At 33.6% G+C, this 21,090-nt stretch overlaps 3 long non-coding RNA genes across 11 annotated transcripts in view; 1 reads left to right on the top strand and 2 right to left on the bottom strand.

The window, feature by feature from the left end:
- Nucleotides 1-5,904, top strand: part of LOC143060213 (uncharacterized) — a 37,679-nt gene extending 31,775 nt beyond the window's left edge. For 8 of the 9 annotated variants that reach the window (XR_012973946.1, XR_012973945.1, XR_012973944.1 and 5 more), the window contains 5 exons: nt 822-894; nt 1,669-1,812; nt 3,768-3,900; nt 4,895-4,967; nt 5,742-5,904. This is a non-coding gene — a long non-coding RNA (uncharacterized LOC143060213). The remainder of the gene's footprint in view (nt 1-821; nt 895-1,668; nt 1,813-3,767; nt 3,901-4,894; nt 4,968-5,741) is intronic. The other variant, XR_012973939.1, reaches the window with a different exon arrangement.
- Nucleotides 5,905-13,471: 7,567 nt separating this feature from the next.
- LOC143060216 (uncharacterized) lies at nt 13,472-15,930 on the bottom strand. Its single transcript, XR_012973948.1, has 3 exons — nt 15,870-15,930; nt 15,200-15,339; nt 13,472-14,067 (listed from the first exon to the last, which is right to left on the bottom strand). It is a non-coding gene; the product is annotated as an uncharacterized LOC143060216 (long non-coding RNA).
- Nucleotides 15,931-17,531: 1,601 nt separating this feature from the next.
- LOC143060218 (uncharacterized) lies at nt 17,532-19,990 on the bottom strand. Its single transcript, XR_012973949.1, has 3 exons — nt 19,930-19,990; nt 19,260-19,399; nt 17,532-18,127 (listed from the first exon to the last, which is right to left on the bottom strand). It is a non-coding gene; the product is annotated as an uncharacterized LOC143060218 (long non-coding RNA).
- Between the last annotated feature and the right edge of the window lie 1,100 nt (nt 19,991-21,090).

The raw sequence follows: 21,090 nt of genomic DNA, 5'->3' as shown, positions 1-21,090 counted from the left end.
TAAATATGCACTTTTGTCAATCCATGATTGAGATTTTCTAGATTTAGAACAAACAAATGAATACAGGGAACAATCTGTGTGATCTCCACAGTAACAGCCCACTATGGCATCTGAAACATATGAAAGTTTGGATTTCATTACGTCAGGGGATTTGTGATATCTAATATTAGCCTGTACGAACTCTGCCTGACAGCGGGCTGCCATGTCAGAAGCAAACAAACTTTGTAGTCTGGTTCTTTGCACCTTTAACCGAGCTGGCATGATGTCACAAACTGTGGATAAATTATTTACAAATTTTCTATGGTTAGATGCTACATGTCTAGTGTCAAGAAAATGGATGGGTGTTGTTGATGTTAGTCCCTCCTGATATAAACACTCTGCCGCCCTGTACGCACTGCTGTCTGGGTCAGTTGTAACTTCATTTATTTCTAATCCATCCTCTTTTAGCTCCTCAAAACACTCTCTTGCCCACCGCTCTTCATTTCCTATACTGTCTTGCATGTTGATATTTGCCGTGCACGGACCAGCATGTTCGCCTACATTTGTACTAACTGTATGCTTTCTCTTGGAACAAAGTTTAGACTTTGGTAATGTATTTATAATGCTATGTTTATAAGTTTCATTTTCAGCAACTGTATACACACACTGGGTTGCTGGTTGAAAGGGGGTCTTCCCAATTCCAGAATAAATAGCATTATTGTATACACAGTCAGATTGAATGTTAACAACATCAGAATTTTCCCCCCGTATCTTTTTTATCCTTTTAATTTTCTCCCTTTGTCGTTGTAAATCTCTCATGTTTTCTTCTTCTATCTTTTCAGATATTGCATTAGCAGTGTGTTGCATACCAGATACAGATGGAGGAGGAATATTTGACGCCATACAGATTTTACGGTAACTTGCTGTACTAATTGGAGTATGGTGTAGACCAACTTGTAATCCAAGATTTATTTTTGCTGCGCGTCGTCCCCTTTTTACACTGGCAACCTCTTCGTACAAGTTAAACATTTTCGATTTGTATGCGCATTGTGTACATTTTGCACACTCTCTCCAAGCTGATCCCCACTTTTTTTCCTTTGACAAGTCCCATTCAAGGTTGCCTTTACAGTGAGGGGATAGATTCTGATGTTCCCTAAACACCTCATTCCACATTTCTGTGTTTTTGCTTATTGTAACTGTTCTGTTGGTATATTGTTCAGATCTGGAGGTAAAAAATTAATGAAAGACATTAATTAACTCCCTGTCTTGCATCATTGTGTAGCAAATGTAGCTTATTTGTCTTTTTTATATTGTGTAGTATCAAGAGTTAAATTAGAATTATCTCCCTTTGAGCCAGTATTTTTCAGAGCAGAGTTATTAAGGCTTTGATGCAGATAATGTTGTAAATAAGCACTTTTCAAGTATTTTTACATGCGAATAATTATTTGGTACGTAGAAATAATATATTTATTTCATCATTCAATGCGTTTCTTCAATTCAAAAAATTTCTGTATAACTTTTCAGTATTACATACCCTGCATCTATAAACTGTTGATAAAATATTTGTTTCTCTAATGTGATGTTTGAAATTTTCTAGTAAATACTGTAAATAGTTGCTTTATCAAATGTAATGCAATATATGATCTTACCCAGTCTTATTTTCATTTTCTGCACATTTTTGTACTTCAGTCTTGGATGCCTGTTTTGGACGCAGAAGCCGCCCTGATGTTGGGTGCATAGGAATTTCAGCATAGTGTTTGATACTAACAGATTTTGTCACAAGATCAAAGTCATCCTTGGATAGTCTTTCAAATTTAATCACAGGGAATACAGGTATTTTAGAATTTTTCAATTTAAGTCCTCTGTTATGTGGAATATTTCCCTTCTTAAATCTGTGTTTTTTTAAGTGTACAGCATAACGTCCCATTTTTTAATTAAAATTTTTATGAAATAATTATTCTTATAACAATATTTGTCACTCTCTGATTTCATTTAACAAAAGTAAGAAGAAGGAAAGTGCAGAAACAGGATAAATTTTATTGCAAAGATATAATTTTTATGGTTGACAGTTGAAGAAAAGTCTGTTTTTTCTCTGACTCTACCAGTATGATAAGACATTCTCATCTTTGATAGAGAATGACCCTATAGCTTATCTGTGTGCACTTTAAATGATCTATACAAGATATAAAAACACAGATTTAGTGTAGGGAAATATTAATGTTGATTTTTTTTTGTATGACACTCATTTAAAAGACTTGGAAACAACTTTTTGTGGTATTTTCAAGGTATACTCATTAAAACTTCCATATATGGAGATATTAATCTCAGAATATAATATGACAGATGTTTCTAAGATTAACTGGTACTATTTGTTCAAACAAACACAAAAAACAGTTCATATTTATTAAAGAATATATTTTACATCATTTTTTATACAACATTCAATTTACAACTTTTTGTACAAAATATACATTGGCCGCAATATGGGCTATAGTACAAATTTTCCTTAAACTTTGACAATTTAGCCACTACAGATCTTGTATTGAATCTGGAACTTTAGAATAGGCTAAATTACATAATTAATATAAAAAAAGTATGATTTGAAGAAGAATTGTCTCTTATAGGGGTAAATTCAGTAAATAAATATACGTCATCAGGGACCGCCCATTTAGGGGAGAGCTTTCAGTATAGAATTGAAGACCTGTGCTGCAATGATTGGTAGATAAAGTTTTCAATAATATTTTTTTTATTAGATGGATCAATTCTGAGGTTAAAAAAATAATTAAATAATGCTGAATGCATTTATTTTTTTTTAAAACAGGATTGAAAAGTGATGGAGTCATTGTAGGAATTAAGTGCGAAACTACAGTGTTTGTAAACAAAGCCATGTGGAAGGCCCGAAAATGCCGCATGACCCTATGTTTTTATGGTTGCAAAAAATGGGGCTATATTTGTACTTTAATGAATGAAATATGAAAGCTCCTGATTTGTAAAGGTAAAAAAGTTATGAATTTAATTGAACATGTAGGTTTACATTGAAGTTAATGGGAGATTTTTTACTGAATTTACCCCTATAGGGAGAATTTGCACCCTGTCACTGTACTTTTTCAAGGACACCTGAGAACCCCAAAGTTCTTTCCCTGTAAATATTAATGCAATGGAAGCTTTTTGGAATCAAATAGCACTATCTTTAATGCAAAAGTCTATTTTTAATTGCGGTCGGCATGGGTGTACTGAGTGGACTGGTGGTAGAGAGCATGGGGTCTATGGGAAGAAGTCAGTTGTGTGGCCTGATGGAAAGAAAAAAATAGAAAGGGTTCACAGGCTCTCCTACATGCATGCACATCATATTATGAGGGATGAAATGCCAAATAAAAATTCACAAGGGGAGCGGTTAGATGTCTCGCACATATGCCATAACCCCATTTGTTTTAAGCCGGAACATTTAATTCTTGAGCCACACTCTCTCAATATGGATAGAATGGGGTGTAGAATGAGAAATTTATGTACAAAGGATCACTATCCACATTGTTTATTATAGATTAAGGTGAATATTATTTATTTGAAAGCCTGGTAGACTTGCGGAGTCTGCCATATGAGTGGTCTTTTGGGTACATAGGACTGTTTTTAGTGACCGGTAAAAGTTTATTTTTCGTATAATCTTTTTCCTCCTGATGCCGTGCATGTATATCATACAGAGCATGCTTTCTTGCATTTCTGTGATTGATACTGTTTTCTGAGTATTTACAATTTCTCATTTGATCACTATGGTCCTCTAATTTTTTTAGAGATTTTGCCACTTTTGTACCTGGTTGTATTGGACTACCAGCAGCCTCACACAAGATGACGATAGAATTGCCTGTACCATGATTGACTTTGTGACATGCCGTATGTACCCGGCCGGTAAAGTTTCTAGCATAGGTAACATTAACTGGTACAGTGCTACGTATGGATCGATTTAGGGCTTCAACTTTTTGTGTATTTGCACTTTTAGCTGTTTTAGCAAGCATGCCTGGACCCAGACGGTAATTGACACATTGGCGCAGAATATTTTCACTGTTTTCATTTAGCTCAATTTCAAAATTATGTCTCTTTAAATATGCACTTTTGTCAATCCATGATTGAGATTTTCTAGATTTAGAACAAACAAATGAATACAGGGAACAATCTGTGTGATCTCCACAGTAACAGCCCACTATGGCATCTGAAACATATGAAAGTTTGGATTTCATTACGTCAGGGGATTTGTGATATCTAATATTAGCCTGTACGAACTCTGCCTGACAGCGGGCTGCCATGTCAGAAGCAAACAAACTTTGTAGTCTGGTTCTTTGCACCTTTAACCGAGCTGGCATGATGTCACAAACTGTGGATAAATTATTTACAAATTTTCTATGGTTAGATGCTACATGTCTAGTGTCAAGAAAATGGATGGGTGTTGTTGATGTTAGTCCCTCCTGATATAAACACTCTGCCGCCCTGTACGCACTGCTGTCTGGGTCAGTTGTAACTTCATTTATTTCTAATCCATCCTCTTTTAGCTCCTCAAAACACTCTCTTGCCCACCGCTCTTCATTTCCTATACTGTCTTGCATGTTGATATTTGCCGTGCACGGACCAGCATGTTCGCCTACATTTGTACTAACTGTATGCTTTCTCTTGGAACAAAGTTTAGACTTTGGTAATGTATTTATAATGCTATGTTTATAAGTTTCATTTTCAGCAACTGTATACACACACTGGGTTGCTGGTTGAAAGGGGGTCTTCCCAATTCCAGAATAAATAGCATTATTGTATACACAGTCAGATTGAATGTTAACAACATCAGAATTTTCCCCCCGTATCTTTTTTATCCTTTTAATTTTCTCCCTTTGTCGTTGTAAATCTCTCATGTTTTCTTCTTCTATCTTTTCAGATATTGCATTAGCAGTGTGTTGCATACCAGATACAGATGGAGGAGGAATATTTGACGCCATACAGATTTTACGGTAACTTGCTGTACTAATTGGAGTATGGTGTAGACCAACTTGTAATCCAAGATTTATTTTTGCTGCGCGTCGTCCCCTTTTTACACTGGCAACCTCTTCGTACAAGTTAAACATTTTCGATTTGTATGCGCATTGTGTACATTTTGCACACTCTCTCCAAGCTGATCCCCACTTTTTTTCCTTTGACAAGTCCCATTCAAGGTTGCCTTTACAGTGAGGGGATAGATTCTGATGTTCCCTAAACACCTCATTCCACATTTCTGTGTTTTTGCTTATTGTAACTGTTCTGTTGGTATATTGTTCAGATCTGGAGGTAAAAAATTAATGAAAGACATTAATTAACTCCCTGTCTTGCATCATTGTGTAGCAAATGTAGCTTACTTGTCTTTTTTATATTGTGTAGTATCAAGAGTTAAATTAGAATTATCTCCCTTTGAGCCAGTATTTTTCAGAGCAGAGTTATTAAGGCTTTGATGCAGATAATGTTGTAAATAAGCACTTTTCAAGTATTTTTACATGCGAATAATTATTTGGTACGTAGAAATAATATATTTATTTCATCATTCAATGCGTTTCTTCAATTCAAAAAATTTCTGTATAACTTTTCAGTATTACATACCCTGCATCTATAAACTGTTGATAAAATATTTGTTTCTCTAATGTGATGTTTGAAATTTTCTAGTAAATACTGTAAATAGTTGCTTTATCAAATGTAATGCAATATATGATCTTACCCAGTCTTATTTTCATTTTCTGCACATTTTTGTACTTCAGTCTTGGATGCCTGTTTTGGACGCAGAAGCCGCCCTGATGTTGGGTGCATAGGAATTTCAGCATAGTGTTTGATACTAACAGATTTTGTCACAAGATCAAAGTCATCCTTGGATAGTCTTTCAAATTTAATCACAGGGAATACAGGTATTTTAGAATTTTTCAATTTAAGTCCTCTGTTATGTGGAATATTTCCCTTCTTAAATCTGTGTTTTTTTAAGTGTACAGCATAACGTCCCATTTTTTAATTAAAATTTTTATGAAATAATTATTCTTATAACAATATTTGTCACTCTCTGATTTCATTTAACAAAAGTAAGAAGAAGGAAAGTGCAGAAACAGGATAAATTTTATTGCAAAGATATAATTTTTATGGTTGACAGTTGAAGAAAAGTCTGTTTTTTCTCTGACTCTACCAGTATGATAAGACATTCTCATCTTTGATAGAGAATGACCCTATAGCTTATCTGTGTGCACTTTAAATGATCTATACAAGATATAAAAACACAGATTTAGTGTAGGGAAATATTAATGTTGATTTTTTTTTGTATGACACTCATTTAAAAGACTTGGAAACAACTTTTTGTGGTATTTTCAAGGTATACTCATTAAAACTTCCATATATGGAGATATTAATCTCAGAATATAATATGACAGATGTTTCTAAGATTAACTGGTACTATTTGTTCAAACAAACACAAAAAACAGTTCATATTTATTAAAGAATATATTTTACATCATTTTTTATACAACATTCAATTTACAACTTTTTGTACAAAATATACATTGGCCGCAATATGGGCTATAGTACAAATTTTCCTTAAACTTTGACAATTTAGCCACTACAGATCTTGTATTGAATCTGGAACTTTAGAATAGGCTAAATTACATAATTAATATAAAAAAAGTATGATTTGAAGAAGAATTGTCTCTTATAGGGGTAAATTCAGTAAATAAATATACGTCATCAGGGACCGCCCATTTAGGGGAGAGCTTTCAGTATAGAATTGAAGACCTGTGCTGCAATGATTGGTAGATAAAGTTTTCAATAATATTTTTTTTATTAGATGGATCAATTCTGAGGTTAAAAAAATAATTAAATAATGCTGAATGCATTTATTTTTTTTTAAAACAGGATTGAAAAGTGATGGAGTCATTGTAGGAATTAAGTGCGAAACTACAGTGTTTGTAAACAAAGCCATGTGGAAGGCCCGAAAATGCCGCATGACCCTATGTTTTTATGGTTGCAAAAAATGGGGCTATATTTGTACTTTAATGAATGAAATATGAAAGCTCCTGATTTGTAAAGGTAAAAAAGTTATGAATTTAATTGAACATGTAGGTTTACATTGAAGTTAATGGGAGATTTTTTACTGAATTTACCCCTACACAATACTTTTTCAGAATGTCAGCAAAAAAGGATCACTGGTGACAGGGGAGTGTAACCGATGAATTGATTTAGAATCAGATAAGATTTTCCCGGTACGTCAAACACCGCTCAGGAGGACCTCCTGAGTGATTACATGCAGGGCATACAAAGTGCACTCATGACAGACCCTATATAGTCGCCGTATCTGCACACATGATGGATGTACATATTCGTTATAGATCGTTATAGATCGTTATACACTTCTCATTTTAGAGTTAAATTTGCAAGTAACGGCCGGGGAACCTCTTCAGATTTTAAAATAATAATGCTACTAAAAATTTATTCGCAATTTCTTCGCTATAATTATTAAATCTGTATGCGACTGTGCTTTTAGTGAATATAAATGATGACGAGGGCCTCACGAATAAATACAAATATGAAATATACTGGAACATCGATTAGCATAGATCGGGCAGAAGAGTAAACTTCCACATAAATCTCGAAGTTATTTATGACGGATAATATAGACTCTGCAGTGGCGGATCCAGAGGGGGGTTCCGGGGGTCCGCACCCCCCCTTTATTTTGGCCGATCAATGCATTTGAATCGGGACATATGTTTGCACCCCCCCTGCACCCCCCCCCCCTTTGCCCTGGGCTAGCACCCCCCCTTTCGAAAATTCCTGCATCCGCCACTGCTCTGCTCCTGAATAAAGTTGTCAAATACATTAATTTGTGTTTTTTACTTCTACAAGAAATTTGATTCAAATGCTAATTACGCACCATTTGCTGAGCAGAGAATCATTCTAAGCCAGGAACAGTCTATACTAACTGATAACAGTAAGAATAGAAAGTCTCTGTAAAAAGGCAGTCAAATCCTAACAGAACTGTAACTTAATGATACATGTACATCAAGTTCCAGCACCTCACCAACCACCCTTGCCTTGCATACTGAGATGGCAAACTGGTGTGTGTCAGTATTTTGATATATAATTTTACAACGATCCTTAAAAAATAACCAAACAAACGTTGAATCAAACGATATGAACCTACGCAGTTTTATCTAAATCTTTGTTAAAATACGATTTTAAATTGTTCAATTCTTTCTATTTCATAATTTTGTCAAAGTCTACTTTTTAAAGTTTTAAATTTTAAAGAAAAAATTAATATTCCATTTTGATTTGAAGAAAATCTTTTTGAACTGTTATGACATGGTGTTGCAAAGCTGATTACAGGTAACTAACATACAGTATTTTTCCATTACGACAGTGCGTGTATTCTCGGGTGTGTATAACGTATAGTTTTCTAGAGAACATCCTGTCTACGTGTAATAAAGATTGATGACATTATACAACTTTTCTTTTGTTAAATGTGATAAGGTATCTGTGTCCATTCGCTATTTCAACACCACTAATTTTTCGACGAGAAAAAATGAAAAAATAATTTATATGAAATTAAGAAGAAAAGTAGCAAATATATGAACTTCAGTAATTACGCATTGAGTAAACATAATTTCAATATTGCATGAACAAATCCGTGAGAAAACGTATACATGTATGAATTAAGATGTGTTTAAAAAGACCCATTGGCTTTATTTCACACTAGGACCTAAGATAACTAGAACTAAGCAATGGTTGATGGTTGAGTGGGGACTCATTGACGCCTTAGAGGGGTCACGTCCAGTCATGCTTCCGTGATTCCCTATATAATCTACCATTTGTTTCCCAAGATTTAGGGGGGGGGGGGGGGCGGCTGGAAAAAACGAAATCCGCCTCTGCTAATTGGGAAGTCATTTGGTCTGATACACACATATATATAAATATACCTCTGTGGCGAATCCAGCAATGTGAAAAAGGGGGGTCCCAACCCAGGACAAAAGGAGGAGGGGGTGGTTCCAACCATATGCCTCCATTCAAATGCATTGATCGTTCAAAAAAAGGAGTGGTTCCAACCCCCCGAAACCCTCCCCCTGGATCCGCCACTGATACCTAGTATGCATATGATTAAGAACAGCTTTAAATATATGCATATAAAATAATGGTACGTCTAAAAACCGTTCAGAATCTCTTGGTTGCATACAGGACATTAAGTAACTTAGGACATGTATATATAATAGTGAGAGTTCAGGGTATACATTCGATTGATATAAACTTATTTCATAATTTTGTAATTTTTGTTTTGGTAAAATCAGAGACATATAATACATGTATTGAGACATATATTATACACGTACATATAATACATGTGTCTCTGAAAAAATCAAACCATCTTTAAAGAAGTTATTTCAGTTTGAATCGACTGTCTTTTGCATTAGGATTCCAAAACGTTAATGTTATTTACAAATGCCAAAACCTGCAAATATATTTTAGGCAGAAAGAAACATTTATATTCGGTGATTTTTACACTAAACGTTTTTGTAATTTGTTTTAAAAATATTAAAAAGTACATGTACATCGTTTTTACCAGATTTGTATAGTAAGTGGTTTAATTAAGTCCCCTTGGTGAAATTTAAATTGCGAGACGCTAATTAATAAACTATCTATCGGCATGCGCCGTTATTTGGGATACGTCACGGATGACCTATGGTCATATTCAATACGATATACCAATCATCATTTGAATTTGGTCAATTGATCTTTAATAATTAGGACTAATTGGTGATGGCAGAGAATATGTCGCTGGTGATGGTTAAAACATATAGAAGTAAACTTTGCCAAAAAAAGGTTTCCTTGTAAAAATTATGAAAATATATGAATATGCTAAATATTTTTTTCTTTCCGAAATAATAATTAAAGACGTTTAAAAATAAAAAAAAATTCACAGTTGGGAAATTTTCAATTCAAGTTATTTCATTTTGAAAACGTTGAAAATATAGATCTTATTCGATGTACAAAAATGTGGGCCGCTTGGATATCAACTTGTGAAACCCTGCTTAATTAGGGTTTGTCTACTTTCGTCTTTTTATATTGCCAAACATTCTATAATCAAGGATTTGTACAAGGCCTTGTTATAATATAATGAATCTCATCGCCAATATCACCATAATTACATAAAGAACAGATACAATATTGTTCTAAATAGTTTGCCATCTAACAATTCAAAAAGAAATGTTGAGTCGAAACTGAGGTACCAAATCTATAAAAAGAATCACCATTTTAGTCGAAATTAAACTGTATATATTCTTTTTTCAAAACTCCTGAAATAATTTAACATTATCTATAGAAAGCTTACATATGCAAATCTTTTTAGAAGTATGTGAGCGTAAATATAATTTGTTTATTATCCCCCCCCCCTTTTCCTTTTATAAAATTTAATTGTAAACGATTTTCTTTCTTAATTTGTGTTTGCTCATTAACTGGGGTTCATGCTGTCAAAAAACAAAAATGTCTCCTTGTGTATAAGTTATTGATAAGAATTTTTTTTTTGAAGCCGCTAGAAGATTAACAGTACGCCTAAACACCGCTTGAAGAACCTCCTGATTGCACTAATGACATATATACGAAGTGCACTCATGACCCTTTATAGTCATCGCACACAGGATGGATGCATATATTCGTTATACCAGAGACATATAATACATATGTCTCTGGTTATACGCTTCTTATTTTACAGTTAAATTTGGTAAATTTTGAATTCGAACTTAGATAGATATGTTAATTCTTACAAAATAATGAGGGCACGTGTCACTGATTACACAACTACTGAGCCATGAACTATCCAATCAACAAAATTGATTTGATTATCTTTATTGTTGTTTATAGATTGTGTTGTTAGTACAGTGTGACCATGCGGGAAGTAATATTGTGACGTTTAAAATGAATATCACGATGTTTTAAGATTTTCGTATTTTATTAAAATTTCGTTCCATTAATTTTAAAGTTTTATTCTTAATTTAATTATCCTGTCCTGGACCAGTAATTAATTCTTTGTACGATTTTGAAAAGGGAAATAAATGTTCATACTTTTAAAGAATTTATATTAATTAAAGTTTGTATATGGAATCCGTTCTTAACTGTAAAAGCCGTACTTTTCAAACAATCAAACTAATATACATGTAGTTAGATATTATTTCTCATGTTTATCGAACTTGTCCAGGAATTTTATTTTTGAGTTATACGAATGTTTTAAGAAATCCGCATTTATTAAGGTTTTTTTCTCTAATTAAAGTCGTTTTGTCCAGTTTCACAAGCCTGAAACGAATTTCAATGTGAACATAAATTCTGAAAATGAACTTGTCTCCGTTTTCGTCTCCTTTTTTGAAAATTATGATATTTTGGGTATAATTATTTCGTAAACAATATGTAAGTTAGATTGTAGTAAGATTCTAAACTGATTTTTAAATTGTTAATATAGAGATTTGTAAAAAATGTATGTCAATTAATTTAATCAGCTGACTATTCTCTGGGTAGTCAGTGGATTGTAACAGGGTACGTCAAGAGAAGCTTGGAATCTTGATGGTTTATGTAACAAGCAATATTTGATGAATAAAATATTATGTAGTTAAAAAAAAAAAAAAAAATTCTAAACTTAATTTAAAAAAAAAAAGATTTTTGTTACAGCGAGAAAGACTTTTTCGAAGACAGTCTATTGACACGAAATCCGTTCAAACCACAACTAAGTCTTCGTGTACATATTTCCGTTAAGGTTAAACTGAATATTGTACATAATTGTCTTCTCTTGTATAATGGTTTGTTGAGTATAAAGATATACAAATTCAATAAAATTTGATATTCAGTCAACATTGTGTTTGTTTAAAAACTTGATTTAGAGAGAGAGAGAGAGAGAAAAGAATCACACTGAAAAACAAAAATTGAACTTGTTACAGAAAAAAACTATAAAATAATTTTCTTTATTCGTGAACTGCAAAACACAACAAATTAATTTACCCGTCATCATGAAAAATAAACTGAAAAAGTACATCGAGTTTTTGTTTATACCCCTAATAGATGAAGTATTTTTTTTAGGAAAATTTACAACTAGATGAACGGAATTAAGTTCTTTTTTAGGAAAATTTACAACTCAAATTTTCAAAAACAAAATTCTACACTTTTTACCTAGATTTTTTTCTCTGTCTCGAAAAGAAATTGACTTATCGCATAATACCAGAACCAGAGACATATATATATTGTATCTAATATCTCTGCCAAAACTAAAAAATAAACTACCGTAAGTCCACATAAGAGGGTATGGATGTGAATTAACAGAATAGAGAACAAAGGACAAAGAAAAAAAGGAATAAAGAATAGTGAAAGAAAGAGAATAATGGAAAAAAGTGTAAGTTATTAAAAATATAACTAAAAAAAAGACAGAAAAAAAGACACCCCGCCGAGACGAGCCTTACATTCAACTGTTATTTGACGTTGCCGAGTTATTTTAAGATTAAGACATGTATTAGTAGTCAGCCCGTAAAGCCTCTTGCACCAATTTGAGGATTACCCAAGGTTAATTTTACGGCGGCTCATTTTATTTTGGCTTAGAAATAATCATAATTGACAAGTTTCCTTCCCCTGCACTTTCGATCCCACATGTAAATAGCAGGAACGGGGACCCAGTTATTTGCCCCATTGGAACACATTGAAAGTCATAGTAAATAAATGGGGTGCTGTTCGTTAAATAATTTTGATAGCCACCTTGGGACTTCTGTTTCATGTTAGGCATTAGGTTCCAAGTTTCTGAGTGCAATCTCAGTGCCTCATGACCGGCATTCCGTTGCAAAATTTTGTTTTGATTGACAACAGGGTCACTCAGTCTACTTCCGGTGAAGAATAAAGGCTAGAATTTAGACAATTTACTCCATGCACTGACGCCAGATTTTATTTAAATCAAACATTTTTTTTACAGAAATTCAAACTAGAAAGCCTACCCTTTCAAATAAATCTACATTCAGTTTCAGAACTTGTGTAATAATGACACTACACCATTTTAGAGAAAAGTTATAGTTTTTTTTTAAGAACTACATTCGTGGGTACCGGACTGGTTACCGTAACTGGGATCCTATTCCTGTCAGACTTTAACTTTTGTTCCAGACTTAAAACTTTACTTTTAAAATAAAGATATACATCTCAGTAGTTATTCTGAAAAGTTTTAATAAATTTCATCGAACAGTTACAGAGTTATTGATCCTTATCTATAACATCTCATTTCTCCTCAAATATCAGAAAATTGGTCGGATAAAATCATATATTCATGAAGTAAATTTGCTTAAAATCAGCACAACATTTTTATTTGAAAAGATATTTACATTCTGTAAATTGCACATGGTAGATAAATTCATTCATTGTATACAAATTTAGTAAAAATTAAATTTTAATGAAATTTTTTTTAATTAAAATCATTTTTTAATTAAAAAAATAAAAAATCCTTATTTTTTTTATAGGAATTACAAAAGGAAAGAAGTTAAAAGTGAAAAACTTACAAAAAATGTATATCTATGAAGGCAAATAAGTTCCTTATCATATATGAAAAGCAGTAGTTTACATGGTAATGCAATTAGTGGTAATCCAATAAAATGTAAGCCCTACTGTACACACACATGATCTCTTAGAATACACTGTCCAGCACCTGTAAATCCCCATAAAAGTGTCACTGTCAGCAATTAGTGGCAAAATTGTGTCAAGGAAGCTGACAGCATCTTCCAGTGATATAAATAATGCAAGAAAATGTAGAACATCATAAATTATCAGTCAATGGTACTGTAAATTAACATGAAAGGTGGCAAAAATCGACGTAAATCTTGCTTCAAAGCGGGTAACAGACCCCATAACAAGGGAATAAAGCATGAAACACAGTCTTCAAACAGTCAGCCAAGTTCATCTAATACACAATGGAAGAGGCTAGATGCAGAGAAGTTCTCACTTGTAGCTAAATCCGGTCAAGACGGCACCTCCTACAGTTTACCAGATGTCGAGGGAAATCCTGGATCTGCCAAGTTATTACGTCCACAGCCAAAATGTTTGAAGGTTCTGAAAGAAGAAGCTAAATCTGAGTCTCATGATGAAACACATGTTACAGATGAGTCATATAGAGTTGTTAAGATGAATAAAGTTACTCTGCTACTTAATGTAGTTGTTAAATTTCACAATTTACAAGACATTAAATGTGATAACCCAAACTTTGAACTGACAAAGTTAATTAAGTATGGATCTTGTGTAAAGTGCATATATAAATGTACAGAATGCAAGTTTACATCACCATGTGTTAACCTGTTCGATGAAATTAAAACTCCAAAACGTGGACCTAACCCTGGAGAGTTAACCCGCATGCTTGTATCTGCCTTACAGGAGACTCCTATTGGAATAAAAAGAGGAAGATTTCTGATGGCCGCAGGACTAAATATACCACCACCCACTAAAAGAACACTGCAGAGGCATTCTAATTTTGTTGCGAATGAGATTAAAGAGTTAAATGACAATGATATGAAGAAAAAACTTGAAACTGTGAAAGAAGTTAACAGAATTCGTGGTGTAAAAGAGCCGTCACATATTCCTGTAGCAATCGACACGCGTTATAACAGTATGCATATAGTAAGCACAAAAAAACCCGGACAAAATGCTTCCCAGGCAATATCATTGGCATGTGAGCAAGTGACTGACCATAAGTTCATTGTTGCATCAGTTTTTCACAATAAACTTTGCTGGACAGGTTCTTGGCTTAAAGGAAAGGGACTTAATGTAACCTGTCCAGATGGACATGCTGGTACATGTACAGCCAATGTTAAGCCAACCAACCCTTTAAGTGAATATCTCATGGGTAAAGAAATTGGACTTCAGATTGATAGGCAAAATGTGCTGGTAAAGTATGCAGTTACAGATGGAGACGGACGTGGAGCAGAAGGTATAAATGATGCACTCAAAGTTTTACACCCGTTGTGGAAAGTTGAACGCCAAGCTGACCCAATTCATCTCGGAAGATCACAGTTTCGACAAAGTAATTCTGCAAATTTTAGTTTGAACATGTTTTATGGTTCGACACGTGAAAAGAAAAAACAAGGACAGAAAGTTTTAAGTCAAGATTTGAAAGCCAGATGTAGCTTAGTTTTCAATGAAATGTGGAAAGAAAACTGTGGAAATTTGGAAAAGATTAAAAAATGCTTACCTAGAGTGCTTGATGCTACTGTGCGGTGTTATACCGGTGACTGCTCTAAATGTCCCACTAGCTCATACGTGTGTGGTGGTGGTCACACAAACTGTTGGTGGCTGAGATCCATGTACTTGGGTGCAAACAAGTTAACCAACCTGAATATGGATGACAATGACAAATTAATAATGCAGGAACTTTTAAAAATGAAACTTAGTGAGGAAGCATTAATGAAAATGAAATTTAATTTCAACACTCAAAAATGTGAAGCCGTTAACAGAGCACTAAGTGTATCCTTACCAAAAAATGTGAACTTTTCTAGAAATTTTGAAGGGAGGGCATCAGCAATAATTCACACTTTGAATAATGGTATAGCTAATTCCTGGAAACAAAAAGCAGAATGTATTGGTTTTAAAATATCACAAGGTTCATTTAAACACTTAGAGCAGATGCAAAGGGAGTGTGAACGGAACAAAGTATACCAAAATACTCCAGAAAGGAAAAAGAAAAATTTACAACAAACCGGACAGAAAATTAAGGATCATGTGGAAGAAAAGGAACAAAGTAAATTTAAAGACCGATATCAAAAAGGACAACTTGATCCCAAACTTAATACGGCATTTGTTCAAAGCACAAAGGACGATCATTCATATGGGAGAGTAATGCCTGCTAAGAAGAATATACCTACCAGAAGCTGTACTTCAAAAATTCCAAAGTCAAAGAAGACATAGCTGCATCCATCTACATCTGAAAAAGATAAAGACAAAATTAAAGGTTCTTTTAAGGACCACCAAATCTTTCAAAAAGAGTCTAAAATTGTTGTACATTTAGTCAAAATTCTTTATATATAAGCTATAGCCCTACCCCTTAAATATCTTCTAAAAATAAATCCAGGCGGCAATCTGGATAATTGGCATGGCCCTGGCAAGAATTGCGGTGCTTACAATAAATCCTGTTGTTATTTATGTGATGCGGCTCTAAATTAATGTGAGCCGCATTCACACACAAACTATTATGGCACAAATGACTGGCATCAAATGTTTTATTTAACTCTAAATAATTGTTATAAACCATGTAACTGAATCTATGGGCTTTTTTCTTTTTCCAGGTACCAGAAATAGGATCTAGAAAAGAAATAAGCCCATATTTTCCATCTTTTGATGTTCCCTGATCCCATAAAAAGCATTCATGGTTTCTTGCCAGGTGGCTCTTTTCTATTATTTTTTGCCTATATTTTTCAAAAAATCCCTCCATTTTAACTTACAAGTGTATGAATTTAAATTTCCAGCAAATAACCTCACTGTGACCTCTTTTTAAACTTTCAAATGAAAAAAAAACTTTTTTAAAATTTCATAAATTTAAATTTCAATTTAATTTAAAAAGTTTAATTCAAATTTAAAAAATAATTACACCATTGTTTTCCTTATTAAATTTTGAAGTTTGTAGCAAAATTTCATCCATGTAACTCGAAAAATAAGCTTACAGTTGTAGATTGAAGTGTTCAATATATGCCTTCTGACAGGAACGGGGACCCAGTTATTTGCCCCATTGGAACACATTGAAAGTCATAGTAAATAAATGGGGTGCTGTTCGTTAAATAATTTTGATAGCCACCTTGGGACTTCTGTTTCATGTTAGGCATTAGGTTCCAAGTTTCTGAGTGCAATCTCAGTGCCTCATGACCGGCATTCCGTTGCAAAATTTTGTTTTGATTGACAACAGGGTCACTCAGTCTACTTCCGGTGAAGAATAAAGGCTAGAATTTAGACAATTTACTCCATGCACTGACGCCAGATTTTATTTAAATCAAACATTTTTTTTACAGAAATTCAAACTAGAAAGCCTACCCTTTCAAATAAATCTACATTCAGTTTCAGAACTTGTGTAATAATGACACTACACCATTTTAGAGAAAAGTTATAGTTTTTTTTTAAGAACTACATTCGTGGGTACCGGACTGGTTACCGTAACTGGGATCCTATTCCTGTCAGACTTTAACTTTTGTTCCAGACTTAAAACTTTACTTTTAAAATAAAGATATACATCTCAGTAGTTATTCTGAAAAGTTTTAATAAATTTCATCGAACAGTTACAGAGTTATTGATCCTTATCTATAACATCTCATTTCTCCTCAAATATCAGAAAATTGGTCGGATAAAATCATATATTCATGAAGTAAATTTGCTTAAAATCAGCACAACATTTTTATTTGAAAAGATATTTACATTCTGTAAATTGCACATGGTAGATAAATTCATTCATTGTATACAAATTTAGTAAAAATTAAATTTTAATGAAATTTTTTTTAATTAAAATCATTTTTTAATTAAAAAAATAAAAAATCCTTATTTTTTTTATAGGAATTACAAAAGGAAAGAAGTTAAAAGTGAAAAACTTACAAAAAATGTATATCTATGAAGGCAAATAAGTTCCTTATCATATATGAAAAGCAGTAGTTTACATGGTAATGCAATTAGTGGTAATCCAATAAAATGTAAGCCCTACTGTACACACACATGATCTCTTAGAATACACTGTCCAGCACCTGTAAATCCCCATAAAAGTGTCACTGTCAGCAATTAGTGGCAAAATTGTGTCAAGGAAGCTGACAGCATCTTCCAGTGATATAAATAATGCAAGAAAATGTAGAACATCATAAATTATCAGTCAATGGTACTGTAAATTAACATGAAAGGTGGCAAAAATCGACGTAAATCTTGCTTCAAAGCGGGTAACAGACCCCATAACAAGGGAATAAAGCATGAAACACAGTCTTCAAACAGTCAGCCAAGTTCATCTAATACACAATGGAAGAGGCTAGATGCAGAGAAGTTCTCACTTGTAGCTAAATCCGGTCAAGACGGCACCTCCTACAGTTTACCAGATGTCGAGGGAAATCCTGGATCTGCCAAGTTATTACGTCCACAGCCAAAATGTTTGAAGGTTCTGAAAGAAGAAGCTAAATCTGAGTCTCATGATGAAACACATGTTACAGATGAGTCATATAGAGTTGTTAAGATGAATAAAGTTACTCTGCTACTTAATGTAGTTGTTAAATTTCACAATTTACAAGACATTAAATGTGATAACCCAAACTTTGAACTGACAAAGTTAATTAAGTATGGATCTTGTGTAAAGTGCATATATAAATGTACAGAATGCAAGTTTACATCACCATGTGTTAACCTGTTCGATGAAATTAAAACTCCAAAACGTGGACCTAACCCTGGAGAGTTAACCCGCATGCTTGTATCTGCCTTACAGGAGACTCCTATTGGAATAAAAAGAGGAAGATTTCTGATGGCCGCAGGACTAAATATACCACCACCCACTAAAAGAACACTGCAGAGGCATTCTAATTTTGTTGCGAATGAGATTAAAGAGTTAAATGACAATGATATGAAGAAAAAACTTGAAACTGTGAAAGAAGTTAACAGAATTCGTGGTGTAAAAGAGCCGTCACATATTCCTGTAGCAATCGACACGCGTTATAACAGTATGCATATAGTAAGCACAAAAAAACCCGGACAAAATGCTTCCCAGGCAATATCATTGGCATGTGAGCAAGTGACTGACCATAAGTTCATTGTTGCATCAGTTTTTCACAATAAACTTTGCTGGACAGGTTCTTGGCTTAAAGGAAAGGGACTTAATGTAACCTGTCCAGATGGACATGCTGGTACATGTACAGCCAATGTTAAGCCAACCAACCCTTTAAGTGAATATCTCATGGGTAAAGAAATTGGACTTCAGATTGATAGGCAAAATGTGCTGGTAAAGTATGCAGTTACAGATGGAGACGGACGTGGAGCAGAAGGTATAAATGATGCACTCAAAGTTTTACACCCGTTGTGGAAAGTTGAACGCCAAGCTGACCCAATTCATCTCGGAAGATCACAGTTTCGACAAAGTAATTCTGCAAATTTTAGTTTGAACATGTTTTATGGTTCGACACGTGAAAAGAAAAAACAAGGACAGAAAGTTTTAAGTCAAGATTTGAAAGCCAGATGTAGCTTAGTTTTCAATGAAATGTGGAAAGAAAACTGTGGAAATTTGGAAAAGATTAAAAAATGCTTACCTAGAGTGCTTGATGCTACTGTGCGGTGTTATACCGGTGACTGCTCTAAATGTCCCACTAGCTCATACGTGTGTGGTGGTGGTCACACAAACTGTTGGTGGCTGAGATCCATGTACTTGGGTGCAAACAAGTTAACCAACCTGAATATGGATGACAATGACAAATTAATAATGCAGGAACTTTTAAAAATGAAACTTAGTGAGGAAGCATTAATGAAAATGAAATTTAATTTCAACACTCAAAAATGTGAAGCCGTTAACAGAGCACTAAGTGTATCCTTACCAAAAAATGTGAACTTTTCTAGAAATTTTGAAGGGAGGGCATCAGCAATAATTCACACTTTGAATAATGGTATAGCTAATTCCTGGAAACAAAAAGCAGAATGTATTGGTTTTAAAATATCACAAGGTTCATTTAAACACTTAGAGCAGATGCAAAGGGAGTGTGAACGGAACAAAGTATACCAAAATACTCCAGAAAGGAAAAAGAAAAAATTACAACAAACCGGACAGAAAATTAAGGATCATGTGGAAGAAAAGGAACAAAGTAAATTTAAAGACCGATATCAAAAAGGACAACTTGATCCCAAACTTAATACGGCATTTGTTCAAAGCACAAAGGACGATCATTCATATGGGAGAGTAATGCCTGCTAAGAAGAATATACCTACCAGAAGCTGTACTTCAAAAATTCCAAAGTCAAAGAAGACATAGCTGCATCCATCTACATCTGAAAAAGATAAAGACAAAATTAAAGGTTCTTTTAAGGACCACCAAATCTTTCAAAAAGAGTCTAAAATTGTTGTACATTTAGTCAAAATTCTTTATATATAAGCTATAGCCCTACCCCTTAAATATCTTCTAAAAATAAATCCAGGCGGCAATCTGGATAATTGGCATGGCCCTGGCAAGAATTGCGGTGCTTACAATAAATCCTGTTGTTATTTATGTGATGCGGCTCTAAATTAATGTGAGCCGCATTCACACACAAACTATTATGGCACAAATGACTGGCATCAAATGTTTTATTTAACTCTAAATAATTGTTATAAACCATGTAACTGAATCTATGGGCTTTTTTCTTTTTCCAGGTACCAGAAATAGGATCTAGAAAAGAAATAAGCCCATATTTTCCATCTTTTGATGTTCCCTGATCCCATAAAAAGCATTCATGGTTTCTTGCCAGGTGGCTCTTTTCTATTATTTTTTGCCTATATTTTTCAAAAAATCCCTCCATTTTAACTTACAAGTGTATGAATTTAAATTTCCAGCAAATAACCTCACTGTGACCTCTTTTTAAACTTTCAAATGAAAAAAAAACTTTTTTAAAATTTCATAAATTTAAATTTCAATTTAATTTAAAAAGTTTAATTCAAATTTAAAAAATAATTACACCATTGTTTTCCTTATTAAATTTTGAAGTTTGTAGCAAAATTTCATCCATGTAACTCGAAAAATAAGCTTACAGTTGTAGATTGAAGTGTTCAATATATGCCTTCTGACAGGAACGGGGACCCAGTTATTTGCCCCATTGGAACACATTGAAAGTCATAGTAAATAAATGGGGTGCTGTTCGTTAAATAATTTTGATAGCCACCTTGGGACTTCTGTTTCATGTTAGGCATTAGGTTCCAAGTTTCTGAGTGCAATCTCAGTGCCTCATGACCGGCATTCCGTTGCAAAATTTTGTTTTGATTGACAACAGGGTCACTCAGTCTACTTCCGGTGAAGAATAAAGGCTAGAATTTAGACAATTTACTCCATGCACTGACGCCAGATTTTATTTAAATCAAACATTTTTTTTACAGAAATTCAAACTAGAAAGCCTACCC

This window comes from Mytilus galloprovincialis, unplaced genomic scaffold (assembly GCF_965363235.1).
Source record: "Mytilus galloprovincialis unplaced genomic scaffold, xbMytGall1.hap1.1 HAP1_SCAFFOLD_91, whole genome shotgun sequence".
In the NCBI taxonomy this organism is placed as follows: domain Eukaryota; kingdom Metazoa; phylum Mollusca; class Bivalvia; order Mytilida; family Mytilidae; genus Mytilus; species Mytilus galloprovincialis.
The sequence above is the reverse complement of the archived record's forward strand: the minus strand, read 5'-3'. Positions and strand labels throughout refer to the sequence as shown.